This window comes from Helianthus annuus, chromosome 5 (assembly GCF_002127325.2).
Source record: "Helianthus annuus cultivar XRQ/B chromosome 5, HanXRQr2.0-SUNRISE, whole genome shotgun sequence".
Taxonomy (NCBI): Eukaryota; Viridiplantae; Streptophyta; class Magnoliopsida; order Asterales; family Asteraceae; genus Helianthus; species Helianthus annuus.
In genome coordinates this window covers 99,335,682-99,352,275 of record NC_035437.2, presented here as the reverse complement: position 1 = coordinate 99,352,275, position 16,594 = coordinate 99,335,682, and the positions used below count along the sequence as shown (strand labels likewise).

The window sequence follows — 16,594 nt, the reverse complement described above, 5'->3', positions numbered from 1 at the left end:
ACCCGTGTAATACACGTGATTTTAAAGATATAACTTTTTTATTTGGTCATACAATTACATTTATTCAACCCGTACAATATTGTTCTTATGGATATAACTTTTTATTATTTAATAAATAAAATTTCTTTTATTCAACCCGTGCAATAAATGAGGTTTTTAAAGATATATTGTTTTATCATTTAGTATATAAAATTTATTTATTCAACCCGTGTAATGCACGGGGTTATAACCTAGTATTAAATATAAAATAAAGGTTCTATGAAATTGTAAATGTGGAAATCATACTACTATAACTTCAACAATAAGTTCGATCCGAAACATAATTCGAATGTTAGCAAAACATTGTGTGATAAGTAACATTCCAAATTCCAAATGTTTACACGATGAGTCTAAACGTTCTTTCTGGTTAGAATTTCACTGTCTTAGAACTTAGCTCCAAAGTTTCTCATGATATCTACCCTACCCTGCCATCGTCAACCATATAAACAAGGATTAGTATGGATTAAAAAAAAAATCTAAAATTTTTTTAATTTAACAAATTCATTGTTCTTGATGGTGGTGGGAAATCATACCTTGGGCTACTCGCGCACTCTTTTTAACAAAACCAGTTAAAACGAATTTATTCTTTCTGTTGATGACAAGGAGTGACAACCCTGCTTGTAAAATTTACCAGCCACTTGAAGTATCCAAAATGAATAAGTATCCAATCATGTTTATTTGGTTTCAATTTAAATGAAGCCTAAAGAAGTATGTTTATGGAATATAAGGATTAATTATTCAACATTAGTTAGAAAATGCAAATCCAAATTAAATACTGTAAGGAAATATGTGATAAGCTAAGGGTGCGTTTGGTTCAAAGATTCACCTACGCAAATTGGGTTCTTTGCTCATAAATATCACCCTGCAAGGCTGCAACACATTTCAACGGGTCACTTGCAAAACTAAAATTTCATTCTAGAGCTGGAATCTATCAAAATATTTAAATGTAAGTAAACAACAATTAATTCGTCAACACAAAGCTTTTTGATGGCATATACATTGGCTGTTGTTTTCTTATTAAATACTACTATTAAAAAATCTGCAGTTGTGAAATACATTATGAAAAAGAAATAACATTAAAAGGGATGTAGATTGTATAAAGAGCAGGGTAACCATACCTCACCAATAGCACCATTTCCTATCATGGTGAGTAGCTTAAAATCATGAAATCCCACATCAATGGCCAATTTGAGCTGAGATAGCTTGTATGCGACCTCCATCATGATTACCTTATTGAACCCTACAATGACAAGCAAGGTGCGAGTTCTGGGGTAATTGAATGTGACGTGAGGCACCCCAACAACCATAAATATGTTTACTTACACAAAATACCAACCAAAAGGTTATTTGACCATGTTTAATTGACCCAAATAATGAACACTAATACATAGTGAGATAGAATAAAGTACCTTATCAGAGGTGTGAGTTTGGACTAGGTCTTGGATTGAAGACAATACGGATGCCCTAGTGTTCGATTAGGGCTTATAGATGGTGTTGGGCTAGGTTAGGATTTTGAAGGTGGCGAACAATGGTTATTGTGGTGATGATTGTGGTTAGCTGATGTGGGGGATGAATTAGGGAAGAAATCCTAAAGAAGTCAGTTGTGACGGGTGTGCGGTACCTGAAATACCAGTGAATATCGCAATATAAAACCGTTGCTATTGTGATTCCTCTCTTTTTCTCTTCAAGAGACTTATCGATTTCAAAGGCGATAGCTTTGGCCTTCCCTTCATCTGCCAGCACCTAAACAGAACACACATACGTTAGCTGACTAATTTTAATTTTGAAAATAAATAATCAATAGCTGATGGAGCAAGCAATAAGTGCCGGAATGTTAAAAAAAAATCAAACCTTTGTAATTGCAGCTGTCAGTGTTGTTTTTCCATGATCAACATGTCCAATTGTTCCAACGTTAACATGAGGTTTCCTAACAAATATAAATCACAACACAAAAAAGATCTTAACACAAATTTTATTTAAGTTACAGTTTTCCACACATCATGCTTGTTAAAAACAATATGGAAACACTTGGCAAAACAAGTGGCTAATTTCTCAAACTTCATCACATTCTATATTTGCCACTTTCTGGATGTACAATTAGGGGTGCTAAACGGGTCGTGTTCGTGGGTTGGTGGGTTCAACCCAACCCGAACCCGAAAATTTTTGACCGACCCGAACCCGAAAATTGTGTCATACATATGAACCCGAACCCGACCCGAATATTCTCAGGCTGACCCGAACCCGACCCATTCAACCTGATTTTTTTTATTTTTTTTTTTTATTTTTTTCAGCAAATTAATATATTAAAATTAACATCTACTGCAAAAACACAAATTTATATAATAAAATTACATTAAAATCATAAAATATTAGGTCAATTTCCCTTTTTAAGTTATATTTATGACATAAAATTACACACCTAATCAAATTATGACATAAAACATATTGTAAAAATATAATTTTAATATAAATGGGTTAAACGGGTCAACCCACCAACCCGACTGGGTTGACCGAACCTGACCCATTTAGCTAAACGAGTTCACGGGTTAAACCTGAAACTGACCCGAACCCGTTTAGACTAAACCCAAACCCGCGAATTTCATGTTAGGCTCATGTCGTGTTTTCGGGTCATGTCAGAAATTCACACCCAAATTCACACCCCTATGTACAATAATTTCAGCTTGATACAAACATAAAAATGTCTCTTTAACTACAAAAAACGAGTTATGATGGATTCTAAATTCAACAAATGCATTTTACAATTAGTAGTACGGTCCAGAAGTTCAACCAGTTTATCATATTTCTAAAAAGTAAACAACATTAATCTCTAAGTTCAAATGTAACCGGCTTGACATACAAAAATCACGTCAAATCAACTGACGAAGGTTTCTAATCTTTTATAGACGGTAAATGAAAAAAAAATCTAAAAAAATGACTCGAGATTCAACTAATGAGATTCAAATCGAACGAATGAATAATAACACGTCATTTTAACGATTGGCACACTTATGCAATATAGATCAAATTGCAACCTAGCTGTTATTATTCGCATACAAACACTCTATTAGCATAGATAGATAACTACATTAATTTATCTATACACTTACGGTCCAAAGGTTAAATCTGATTGACATATTTCTTAAAAAATAAGCAACAATAATCTATAAGCTCAAGAGTAACCGGTTTCACATCAAATGAAACAAACGAATGCTCGTATCCAAATGAAACAAACAAACAATAACACATCATTTGAATGATTAACAAATGACTCTTGATCAAATGAAACGAACAAATAATAACACATCATTTGAATGTACAATAATTTTAGTTTGACACAGACACATAAGTTTCTCTTTAACCACATAAAATGAGTTACGGTGAATCCTAAATTCAACAAATGCAATTGTCAGTTAGTAGTCTTGTCCAAAAGTTCAATCCAATTGTCATATTTCCTAAATACAACAACAATTAACCGATTTGACATCAAATATCCAGTGAAATCAGCTGACAAACGGTTTTTAGTTTGATTCAAATGAAACGAATGAATAATAACACATCATTTTAACGATTAACGCACTTATGAATAATACCGTTCTTCTCGAGATCCGAGCGTTTAAGAATCGCACGATCTAATGCAAGCGGTTAGAAAATGCAGTCGATGATTTGAACCTGAAAGCGAACTGACCACCACGAAACACCATCGACAGTTAGTAATTAGAATCAGACTATTTAAAGTATTTAATTTCCATTTTCCAGTGTATTATTGTTTAGGTATCCATCTATGGATAACTTCTCTTCTCGCATGATTTGTTTAAAAAGCCCCAGGGTGTGCGACTTGTTGTGCCTCACGCTTAAGCGCCCCTAAGAAGGCACTTTTTATAACCAAGCACACACCTTTAGCATATCAAATGTTACCCTACGAAACTTCCTATTTGCATTTCATTAGTATTTGAGAATTTAAATATACCAATAATTAACAGAACCCACATGTTTTTAGCCATATGTTTTGTTTTTTTTTTTTTTTTTTGCAGTACTGCTAGTGCCGTGACCGTCAGGAGTACAATCCGTAGGCCAACGGAGCAGACCAAGAGTTAGATTTGCTGGTCTTTTTATCCATTACTATGACAATTTTCAGTTCTGTACCATGTTTTTTAAGGTTTTGTATCCCAATCTTTTTAACAATCTTGATTACAGTTAAGATTTTGTATCCCAATCTTTGTTTAGATTTAGTGATCTTTACACATCTAAGCATTTTTGGATGTTCGCAACTCTAGAGACACATAGCCTTGTCCGCGCGGGCTGCACCTTGTGAACTTTTGACTACGGAGGGTGTTACTTCCTGTCTGATGTACAATAAGCATTGAGCCGCACTCAACCCGGACCCGTTTCAACCCGACAAAATTGCCCTTTGATGTTCAATCTATTTTTATTTTTAAAAGCAATTTTTTAACCGATCCACCTGAAACCCATTCTGACCCGGACCTGTTTTGCCCCGAACCAAAACAACCCATTTTTTAACTCACCCGTTTTGACCCATGACCCAGCCCATCCCGACTCGACCCGACCCGTTTGCCAGGTCTAGTATATAATAGACAAAAGAATATTGTGGCGCTTGACATACTAGAACATTACCAGTCAATGGTGGAAGAAGTTGTTGTGAGAATCATGAAGCTTCACAACTTCATCCTACTAACCTATATACAGCCACAAAAGTCCCAAAAGGGCACATACATACTATGATCAAGATTCATTATGCTAAAGCAATAACGGATGAACAATTCAGCATGCACAGTAACTAGTAATTTAAAATATTTTGTATCCAAACACATCACATAATTCAATCCAATCTAAGAAAATGCATCCGTAATCATATAAATAGACACAAAACAGTTGATTAGATCAAGATAAGGGCGAAGATATACTATGATCAAGATTCATTAGGCTAAAAACAAATCTGACATTAAAAGTAAAAGGTAAATTAGGATCAATGAAACATAAATATGAACTAACCTAACAAGATTAAAGCTTTATATATATTATTAATTATACTCATATGGGAAGAAGATTAAAAAGCAAGTAAAAATACAACATTTGTTACTATGAATATTGTGAACCAGAATTCAAAAGGTAAACAAATTCATCAAGAAATCTAACAAAATTAAACAAACACACATACACAGTTAAATAGCTTCTAAGCCTAGCCATTCAAAACCCTATTTCGTTCACAACCTAACATGGTTGAATCTGAAACCCTAATTCATTCACAGCCAAACAAAAGAGCAGAAACTGATGAGAGTAGGAAAACAGAAGAACATAAATTGATTAGGGAAACATAAATCGTACCTGGTTGTGCTTGGAATTGCGCAAAAATCAAGCGAAGATGTTGGTTGTGTATGTGGATAGCGAGAGGAGAAGATGGAGTGAGGGGTATAGGCCACAAGAAGAGCAGAGGGAATATGAAATAATTTGGGGGAGGGAAATTGATTTTTTTGGTGAAAAAGAAGAATAAACTTCTAGGGCAATTTTTTGGTTTCAAAGAGGGAAATGGTGAAAATTTTAAACGAATTGTTCAAATTTTTTTTGTGGCACAGGCAAAGTGCCATTAAAAAAACATATAGAAAATTTTGGTGGCATATGCAAAATGCCACTAAAAGTCTTGATTAGTGACATAAAAGTTAAATGCCACTAAATGTATGTGTTAAATACCTAAAGTGCCATTAAAAACAAAAATTAGTGGCACAAAACCTAAATGCCATTAAAAATGTGTGCCATTAAAAATGTGTGCCACTAGATGGCTTTTTTTTTTGTAGTGGCTAGTCACTAATCGCATTGGTGGTGATATGTTTACTCTATTATATTTATTGTTCAATATGATTGGTGGCATGATCCGGGTTAGTCACACGTATCGCGGTAGTACTCCGCACGTGGAAATTGGGGGTGTGACAGATTGGTATCAGGAACCATTGGTTATAGTGAACTCGGTTTTAAAAAGAAAAGTCTTTTTGAGAAATACCAGACTATAACCTGTTCTGTATAAGCAACTCGCAACGACACTACACTCAAAGTGCAAGGCTCAACATTCTAGATTATGTAGCTCGGGCATGTGTTTACTTGTTACTTACTTGGGGCATATTTGATGATTTGCGAAATGACATGCTTAATATATAAAAACGTTAGCTATATAATACGTACTTGTGGGATCATCTTAGGAGTTGTGGGATCATCTCACAACTTACTACACCTGGAACACCACAACATAATGGTGTATCCGAAAGGAGAAATCGAACTCTATCGGATATGGTTCGATCTATGATGGCAAGAAGCACATTACCTCTATCATGCGGTATTTAGTTTGCTAAAATTTGAATGCCATTTGTTTATGTTGAGGACCATAAATGTTTTAATCTCTTGGGTAAACAAGTCATTACGAAAATATAATATAGCAACTAGAGTTTATCTTGGACCGAGAACAATTATGATAGAGAACCATGCCAATAAACTACTCCAAAATTATGATCGATTTATGTTCGAACCTATTTTGACTAGAACCCAATTCGGTTAGAACCCGTCTATTACCTGACCTGACCCAACCGTTTTACTTGGCCTACAATACATTAATCTATTCAGTAAATGATATTTTATGATTGATTTAGTCAAACTATTGGAGTAACAAACCAGGTTAGACGTATCTCTTCCAGGTGACAAGATTGGTCATGCGTGTCTCTTGCTTCTCAATATGTGTATCGCCTACGCTGCAATTCTCTATAGGCACATCTTTAAAATGAAAATAAAATGTAATTAGATGATGAACCAAATATAAATTATAACAATAGATATTTAAAAACAATGCTTAGGAAATTATTTTTCCTAAATAAAAAGCCAGTCAACATTGGAACGTAACCTTAGGGATTTTTGTTCATTTGTATATAGTTGTAGTTACTGAATGATGCTTAGTTACCTCCGGATCCATTTCTATGGATGAGGGATTAAAAAACTATATTTCATTCATATATAAGTTTAAAAAAAAAAAAATGAGATATCTGCACATGTTTTTGTAGAAACAGGATTGAATATGAGAACAACGGATTAAGAGCAAATGATGAAACAAACGAGAATAAACAAATCTTTGGTAGAAGTTGTATCGTTTGGCATTGCATTCCGATAAGCATCAGGCATTTCCGCAAGTTTTTTCACTATATACCACGGCCTGTCCTGATTTACTGCCAGTTCATGGTAGGGGTCTTTGAGCAAGTCATATGCAACATCTGCAAGTATGATTAAAAAAACAAAATAAATTTATTGTTGGTTTGTTTATATAACAAATTAACAACACAAGATAAACAATAGCATGAAGTAAAACTAAAAGTCAAGGTGTAACATGAAATACTAAATTAAGCTTACCAAAATACTGTGTTGTGATTGTCCGAGTGAATAGATTATAAACATGGTTTCCTTTGAAAGGATTGGGGTAGCCAAAGTTGTCGGTGAGGCCAATATATTGTTTGTACATTTCAAACAAATAATCCAAAATGACCCTCTGAGAATAAAGAGCAACGGTCTCAAGAGGGAGAGCCAACTTGCTATAGTTGCCCTGGTAGTCAATGAATAACAAATGCAGGTTTTTGTTGACCAACAGCTCTACAGCCACTTTGTTGCCACACTCTATAGCAAACCACAACACGGTGGCCAGAGGTAAAAGTGACTCTTCGTCAACATATATCTGATTGAGGAGATTCTCAAGAAACGAAATATTTGCAGGATCACTGATTGCAATGTGGAGTGCAGTTTTTCATCTTCTACGATTTCAACAATCAATGTACGTTTGTCCTGGTTGAAAATTTCTTGGGTTGTCTCCCAGTCTCACAATTCAATAGCTTTGTAGAGTGAGATGTACTTATCGAATTTGGCTATTTGAAAGAGACATGGAAAACATTAGAACAAAAAACTAGAAACATGAAGGATTAATATACGGGTCATACCTCTGTATGGGTCTCCCAAATAACCCTTGTAGTAATCAGACTCAAGGTGATTCCAAAGCGGTCGAGCTCTATCGTAACCTCCAGAACGTCCCATCACATCTTCACTAAGAGAACCATATATCCATCCTATCACTAGCAAATTTGACTTTTCTCATTGCCTATACATGGCTCTAAAAGCAGTTTTGTCTGCAATCGTTTTAGAACCATCATGCTCTCGGGGTTCCTTTAATGTCCCATTTATAAACTCGAGCATATCATGGCAATCCAGCAGACATAACATTTGTGCCTTCCATTGTTTATAATTACTTTTACCAACAGCTTCACAGACAGGAAGCTGGCTGCATTTAGGGATGAGCTCGGTACCGACCAGTACCGGTACCGAAAATCCCTAAACGTAGGTACCGGTACCTAATATACCTGGTACGGTTCGGTACCGGTACTAATGAAACAATGGTTAACCGGGCAGGGTTAACACACTCGTCTCGTCAGGAAGGGTTAATCCCTTCCTCCCGAGGATCGCTGGCTAGATCGTCCGCTGGTTGATCTCTTGCACAAGGAAACAAACCGTGACTCACAACAAGGAGGATGGGGTGGGGGTGCTCCTTGTTACCACTCTCCGGCGTGAGAATCAGTAATTTGCTTGGGAAGCAAAGTGTGATAGTAGTAGTAGTGAGAGAGTTGTGAAGAGATACCTCAAACCTGGTTTGGGGTTGGTATTTATAGCCGAGGAGTGAAGGACGAGTTGAAGGGACAGACTGACCGCGTGCAGCCCTTATGCAGGTGTGTCAGGCTTGTCGGTTGTGAAGGTGATGCCACGTCCTACTGCAGTGTCAGTTTGTTGCTTACGTGTGGTCTGACAGGCGACTGTCATTGGTGCCACTTGCTTTGTGATGTCAGTCCCACTTGCCTCGTGGGCAGGATGCGGTGCTGCGCCGCATCGCTGCCTGCGGTAACCGCTGCCGTTTCCGCATTCTCACGATGGCGAAGACTGTGGGATGCGGTGCCGGGCCGCATCATCACTTGTGGTGATTGTTGTTGTTATCCAGCTCCCTTGTATTGATAGAAGTGTTCACTGGATGCGGTGCTGGGCCGCATCGCTATGAGTCCTTCCGTTTTCATACACCAGATGCGGCGCTAAGCCGCATTGCTATACCGTTCTCATATTCCAGGTAAGTCCTCTTCCATCATTGGACAGATTGGATTCGACCGCTGTGTTCGCGCGTACCCGCACGAACACAGGTTAGCTAGTATGGGTTTTGATAAGGGTAATGGTCACTCGCGGTCGTGCTGACGCGAGATCTGGGACCATACCCCTTCAGGTACCAAATTTACCGAATTGGGTACATTTTCGGTACCGACTTTTGACATTTTCGGTACCGGTATTTACTGATTTTTACCCTCAAATACCGGTACCGTACCGGGTATATTAGGTACAGGTACCCACCTTTAGAAATTTTCAGTTTCGGTACCGGTCGGTACCGAGCTCATTCCTAAATGCAGCCAGCTTCTTGTCTGTGAAGTTGTCGGTAAAAGTTATTATAAAAAATGGAAGGCACAAATGTTATACCTGCTGCATTGCTATGATATGCTGGGGTTTATAAATGGGACATTAAAGGAACCCCATGAGCATGATGGTTCTAAAGCGATTGCAGACAAAACTGCTTTTAGAGCCATGTATAGGCAATGGGAAAGGTCAAATCTGCTAGTGATAGGATGGATATATGGTTCTCTTAGTGAAGATGTGATGGGACGTTCTGGAGGTTACGATAGAGTTCGACCGCTTTGGAATCACCTTGAGTCTGATTACTACAAGGGTTATTTGGGAGACCCATACGAAGGTATGACCCGTATATTAATCCCTCATGTTTCTAGTTTTTTGTTCTAATGTTTTCCATATCTCTTTCAAATAGCCAAATTCGATAAGTACATCCCACTCTACAAAGCTATTGAATTGGGAGACTGGGAGACAGCCCAAGAAATTTTCAACCAGGACAAACGTACATTGATTGTTGAAATCGCAGAAGACGAAAAACTGCACTCCACATTGCAATCAGTGATCCTGCAAATATTTCGTTTCTTGAGAATCTCCTCAATCAGATATATGTTGACGAAGAGTCACTTTTACCTCTGGCCACCGTTTTGTGGTTTGCTATAGAGTGTGGCAACAAAGTGGCTGTAGAGCTGTTGGTCAACAAAAACCCGCATTTGTTATTCATTGACTACCAGGGCATCTATAGCAAGTTGCCTCTCCCTCTTGAGACCGTTGCTCTTTATTCTCAGAGGGCCATTTTGGATTATTTGTTTGAAATGTACAAACAATATATTTGCCTCACCGACAACTTTGGCTACCCCAATCCTTTCAAAGAAAACAATGTTTATAATCTATTCACTCGGACAATCACAACACAGTATTATGGTAAGCTTAATTTAGTATTTCATGTTACACCTTGACTTTTAGTTTTACTTCATGCTATTGTTTATCTTGTGTTGTTAATTTGTTATATAAACAAACCAACAATAAATTTATTTTGTTTTTTTAATAATACTTGTAGATGTTGCATATGACTTGCTCAAAGACCACTACCATGAACTGGCAGTAAATCAGGACAGGCCGTGGTATATAGTGAAAGAACTTGCGGAAATGCCAGATGCTTATCGGAGTGCCAAACGATACAACTTTTACCAAAGATTTGTTTATTCTCGTTTGTTTCTTCATTTGCTCTTAATCTGTTGTTCTCATATTCAATCCTGTTTCTACAAAACCATTTGCAGATATCTCATTTCTTTTTTTTTTAACCTATATAAGAATGAAATATAGTTTTTCTTAATCCCTTATCCATAGAAATGGATCCGAAGGTAACTAAGCATCATTCAATAACTACAACTATATGCAAATGAACAAAAATCCCTAAGGTTACGTTCCAATGTTGACTGGGTTTTTTTAGGAAAAATAATTTCCTAAGCATTGTTTTTAAATATCTATTATTATAATTTATATTTGGTTCATCATCTAATTACATTTTATTTTCCTTTTAAAGATGTGCCTATAGAGAATTGCAGCGTAGGCGATACACATATTGAGAAGCAAGAGACACGCATGACCAATCTTGTCACCTGGAAGAGATACGTCTAACCTGGTTTGTTACTCCAATAGTTTTGAATAAATCAATCATAATATCATTTACTGAATAGATTAATATATTGTAGGCCAAGTAAAACGGTTGGGTCAGGTCGGGTAATTGACAGGTTCTAACCGAATTAGGTTCTAGTCAAAATAGGTTCGAACATCAATCGATCATAATTCTGATGTAGTCTACTGGCATAGTTCTCTATCATAATTGTTCTCGGTCCAAGATAAACTCTAGTGACTATATTATATTTTCGTAATGACTTATTTACCCAAGAGATTAAAACATTTATGGTCCTCAACATAAACAAATGGCATTCAAATTTTAGCAAACTAAATACCGCACGATAGAGGTAACGTGCTTCTAGCCATCATAGATCGAACCATATCTAATAGAGTTCGATTTCTCCTTTCGGATACACCATTATGTTGTGGTGTTCCAGGTGGAGTAAGTTGTGAGATGATCCCACAACTCCTAAGATGATCCCACAAGTACGTATTATATAGCTAACGGTACCGGTACCTAATATACTCGGTACGGTTCGGTACCGGTACGGTACCGCTATTTGAGGGTAAAAACCGGTAAATACCGCTACCGAACCGGTACCGAAAATGTCAAAAGTCGGTACCGAATCGGTACCGAAAGTGTACCCAGTTCGGTAAATTCGGTACCGGTACCTACTTTTAAGGATATATCCACATGTCAACAATACCCTAAATACAGCCAGCTTCTCGTCTGTGAAGCTGTCGGGTAAAAGTAATTATAAAGAATAGAAGACACAAATGTTATGCCTGCTGGATTGCCATGATATGCTCGGCTTTATAATTGGGACATTAAAGGAACCCCGAGAGCAGATCTCTGGTTCTAAAGCGATTGTAGACGAAACTGCTTTTAGAGCCAGTATAGGCAATGGGAAATGTCAAATATACTAGTGATAGGATGGATATATGGATCTCTTAGTGGAGATTTAATGATTAATACCATACATGAGTCCCGATTTTCCACCCTAGATAAATTTATATATATATACAATTGATGAAAGCCTTAGGAACAGTGCCGGTTTCCAACTTTCTCATGACCGGCACCTGCCAGTTTGCACGACTTAGTTACATCCCAATGCTGCCACGTATCAGAAAGAGTATAATTCTGACGGTCAAATTCGTATTAGAAAAAAATGTATTGCTAGGTTTTCAAAGAACTTCAAACATAATTTGCTGAGTTCCAGAGTATGAGGTTGCCGGAATTGTCAACATCGGAGGTTGTGACGACATGGCCGGAGCTGTTGGACTGCCAGACGACGGCGCTAGAGGAGCCAAGGTTGCCATCGGGGAGGAAGGTAATGGAAGCGGTAGAGTCGGAGGTGGCACCGGAGTCAGATATGAAGCCGAAGAAAAAGGTGTTGTTAAGGGATTTTAGGTGACGGTGAATGATTGAACGGGGCGGATGTCGGTGGTGGTGACGATGTTAAATCAACCCCACCACCTGCAAAGTCCGTATGCCCCCCGGACTGCTCGGTTCTGCAATTGAAACGTTAGTCTCAACTCGATTACCACCCACCAGTCTACTGGGGAAGAAAACGTACAAGATTATCAAGGTTGTGAAATGTTGTTCATATATGATTTGGGTTCTAGGTTTTATAGAAAGATGGTTTAAACCATCAATGAAGATGAAGATGAGAGAACACAGTGAGAGATCTAAGAGGGATGTGTCATATGGCAGCATAAAAGTGTTTGGTTAACCTACTAACTCACTGATAATATAGGCGGTACAAATTCTAAACATCGGAGTTTCTCATAGTTCTTCTTCATGTTCCTTGAGCTTTGTTAGGCATTTTAAGCCATTTGGATTACCAAAGGTTCCCCCGTTGTAGGTGAGGTGGTTTAGAAAGTTAGAATGACTCTTTAAAGAAATGGTTAAATGTTTATATAGACATAATATGCGAAATATTACTTGTATGTTTTGTGGCTTAAGATGTTAAATTATTGTGTTACTTAAATTTTATTAAAAATTTGGTCATCCGGCGGCAAAGCGTGGGAGTCACCACTAGTTAATAATAATTAAAGTTCGTCTTCATGTTTTTTATTAATGGTTTCCTAAAACGACATTTCATTTCATTTCATTGTTCTTTAAATTTTTTAATAAGCAAAGACAACCTTTCCAACAAGCAAGACCCTAACTGGAAGGAGCAACCGGAAAGAAAGACAACCTTCCCAACAAGTAAAAAATTAGTTTGACAATAGATCAGACACTTTCAGCACACTGATTTTTTATATAATATATTTCATTCATTCCATTATTCACTTCAAAATTGGCAGAAATGAGGGTTTATTGCCGGTCGAGCAAAGTTTTATTTTATTTTATTTTATTTTATTTTTTTTTGTCTACAGGAAAGGATCAAACCAACAAAAAACTTTGTTTGAATGATTGGTACTAGACCTGGCAAACGGGTTGGGTCGGGTCGGGTCGGGTCATGGGTCAAAACGGGTTCGGGTCGAAACGGGTTCGGGTCAAAACGGGTCAATTAAAAAAAGGGTTGCTTTGGTTCGGGTCGGAACGGGTTCGGGTCAAAACGGGTACGGGTCGGAACGGGTTCGGGTCAGAACGGGTTCGGGTCGGAACGGATTTCGGGTCGGGTCGGGTTGCAATTCCACTGCGTTTGCAATTTCTAAAATTTGGTCAAAGTTCTGGAAGTCACCCAAAAGGGTGTTCTTTATACAAGTGGTAGTACTGAAAGAAATTGGATTTGAACCAACAATATTTAGATGGTTCATGGTTACTGTTTTTGTAATTTCAAAAATTCGATTATTGGTACTGAAAGAAATTGGAACCAAAGCGGTTGTGGTACAGTTGTAGCTTTTTCAATATAAATAAACAGCCTGGTCTAAAACCAAAATGAATGAAAAATAGTTAGAAAAAAAAAATTAAATGTTGAGAGTGGGTTTGCGTCGAAACGGTTCGCGTCGAAACGGTACGCGTCGAAACTGTTCGCGTCGAAACGGTTAGATTCAAAGCGGTACTGGTCAAAACGGTACGGGTCGAAACGGTTGCGTCGAAACGGTTCGCGTCAAAACGGTTCGATTCGAAACGGTACGGGTCAAAACGGTTGCGTCGAAACCGTTCGATTCGAAACGGTACGGGTCGAAACGGTTCGCGTCGAAACGGTACGCGTCGAAACGGTACGCGTCGAAACGGTTCGCATGGAAACGGTACGCGTCGAAACGGTTCGCGTCGAAACGGTACGCGTCGAAACGGTTCGCGTCGAAACGGTTCGCGTCGAAACGGTACGCGTCGAAACGGTTCGCGTCGAAACGGTACGCGTCGAAACGGTACGCGTCGAAACGGTTCGCGTCGTGCGGAAACTCGTGTCGGCCCATAACCCGTTGCGATCCGAAACCCGTCTTGTGCTGAAACTCGTGTCGGCTCGAAACCCGACCCCGTTCCGATCCAAAAAATGCGTCGTGCCGAAACCCGTCTCGCCCGGAAACTCAATTTGAACTGAACCTGTTCCGATCCAAAACCCGTTTCATGCCGTAACCCGTCTCGTGCGGATACTTGTGCCGGCTCGAAACCCATTCCGATCCGAAACATGCCCCATTTCTTTAAGACACTAACCCACATCGACCCATTTCTTTAATGTTGTCGACCCGCTTTGACCCGAAAATAACAAGATGAAATTTTAAGTGACCCATTGTGACCCATTTAGTTAAAATATCTTACCCAAACCAACCCATATAATTTTAAAAGCAACCCAAAGTGACCCACTTAAAAGGCTTTGGGTCAAGATTGCCACCTCTAATTGGTACACTCACTCGTAAACAAACAAATATGACCGGCCGATGATTATATTGGTTCGACTTTTGATTAAAAATGATGAAAAAGTTTACCTTCCTCAATCACATTGGAGTGAAATTTGCAAAGAGAATGATTAGACAGACAGAAGCCTCTTTCTTTCTTTCAAAGAGATTGTGAGGGGTATTTGTGTATTTTACTTCGGTTAGATGTACGTACATATTAATAACAAGTTTGAAAGCAGAATCGGCGAACGGAAACTTGTTCTTATCTGGATGAAGAAGAAGAGCTAGTTTGCGGTACCGCGTTTGATCAATTCGTCGTCGTTTTGGCGGCCGTCGAGCTGGAGAACGGCGTACCAGTTCGGTTGACTGTGGATCTGTTTCTCGGCGGCGAGGAGGACGTCGACGACGGCTAAGATCTGATCGGAACCGTCGAGTAAAGGCTCGGTTTCCTGAGCGAGATGAGCGAAGTCTCGAGAGCCGTTGAGGTCTTTGGATTGAAAGAGTTTTTCGGCGATTCCGAGTAACCGCTCCGCCTCTGCTTGTTGATTGCATATCTCCGGTTAGGGTTTTGAAAGGATGGTAGGTGGTGGGTGGAGGGTGAACTGTGCATCTCTTTTGTTTTATATTTTGTTATCATGCTTGGAACATGTGTAGTGTGGTAAATCAAAATAATGCCCTCATTCGACACGTGTCATCCCAGTTAGTATGGGGCATTATAGCATAAAGTGGTGTAGTGGGGCATTATTCCAATAACGCCCGTATTATTTTTAATAAAAAAAAAAGCACACGAAATGTAGCATGTGGGTAAAGTTGTCAGACACAGGATAAAGTGATTGGTGGGTCATAAACCTTTTCAGGTTCTTCCTTTTCTCCTCCACTCCCATTGGCTACTTCAATAAACCTTTGACCACTTCCAGCGTTTTAATTAAAACGCCAAGACCCATATTTTTGAAAAATAACGCCTAATAACGCCCAGTGTAATGGGGGTGGGGGCGTTTTAGGGCGTTTTTTTTCAATTTTTTTTTAAATCACGCCCCATTACGGGTGGTCTTATAAATAATAGAGTTGTTTGTAAAAGTCATAAACATTTTAATATTCGTATTATTATGTTTTATGGTAATGAAATACAATTAGAACATGGTTAGCAATCAAATGTATTTCATGTAAATTGCTATGTTGAATTAATGGGGTGATCCATTGACGAAGGTAAAGCCTTGGTTAGGGCCAAATGACGTAGGGTGTAATGGGTTTTACAAATAAATGATTGTGTCTGTAATTATCGAAGTTAAAGGGTATCCATTGCAATTCGATACAAACATAAAGAAGGAAAAGTGTAATTTACCATGTAATATACAGTAGGTACTATTCATAAGAATACTTTTTTAATATATAGATAATATCACATAATTAATTAAATTTTATTGAATATCCTAGGGGTTTATGTCATGTTTTTTTTTTTAACGGTAAAAAATTTTACGTCTAAACTCACCCTGTTCGGGGCTGTGTCTAAGGTCGACTCCTCGATCGCCATGAGACTGTGCCCTTTTTATGCGTGAAAACTGGATGGAATCCATAAACCCTCGCCCCCTAGTAGGTTCAACCCCAGGATTAAAGCCTAGATTCGTCCCTTCACCTAGATGCCTCTCGAAAATGG

The 16,594-nt window shown here is 38.2% G+C and overlaps 1 pseudogene; it reads right to left on the bottom strand.

The window, feature by feature from the left end:
• Positions 1-259: 259 nt before the first annotated feature.
• LOC110891555 lies at positions 260-15,500 on the bottom strand (annotated as a pseudogene).
• Positions 15,501-16,594: the final 1,094 nt, after the last annotated feature.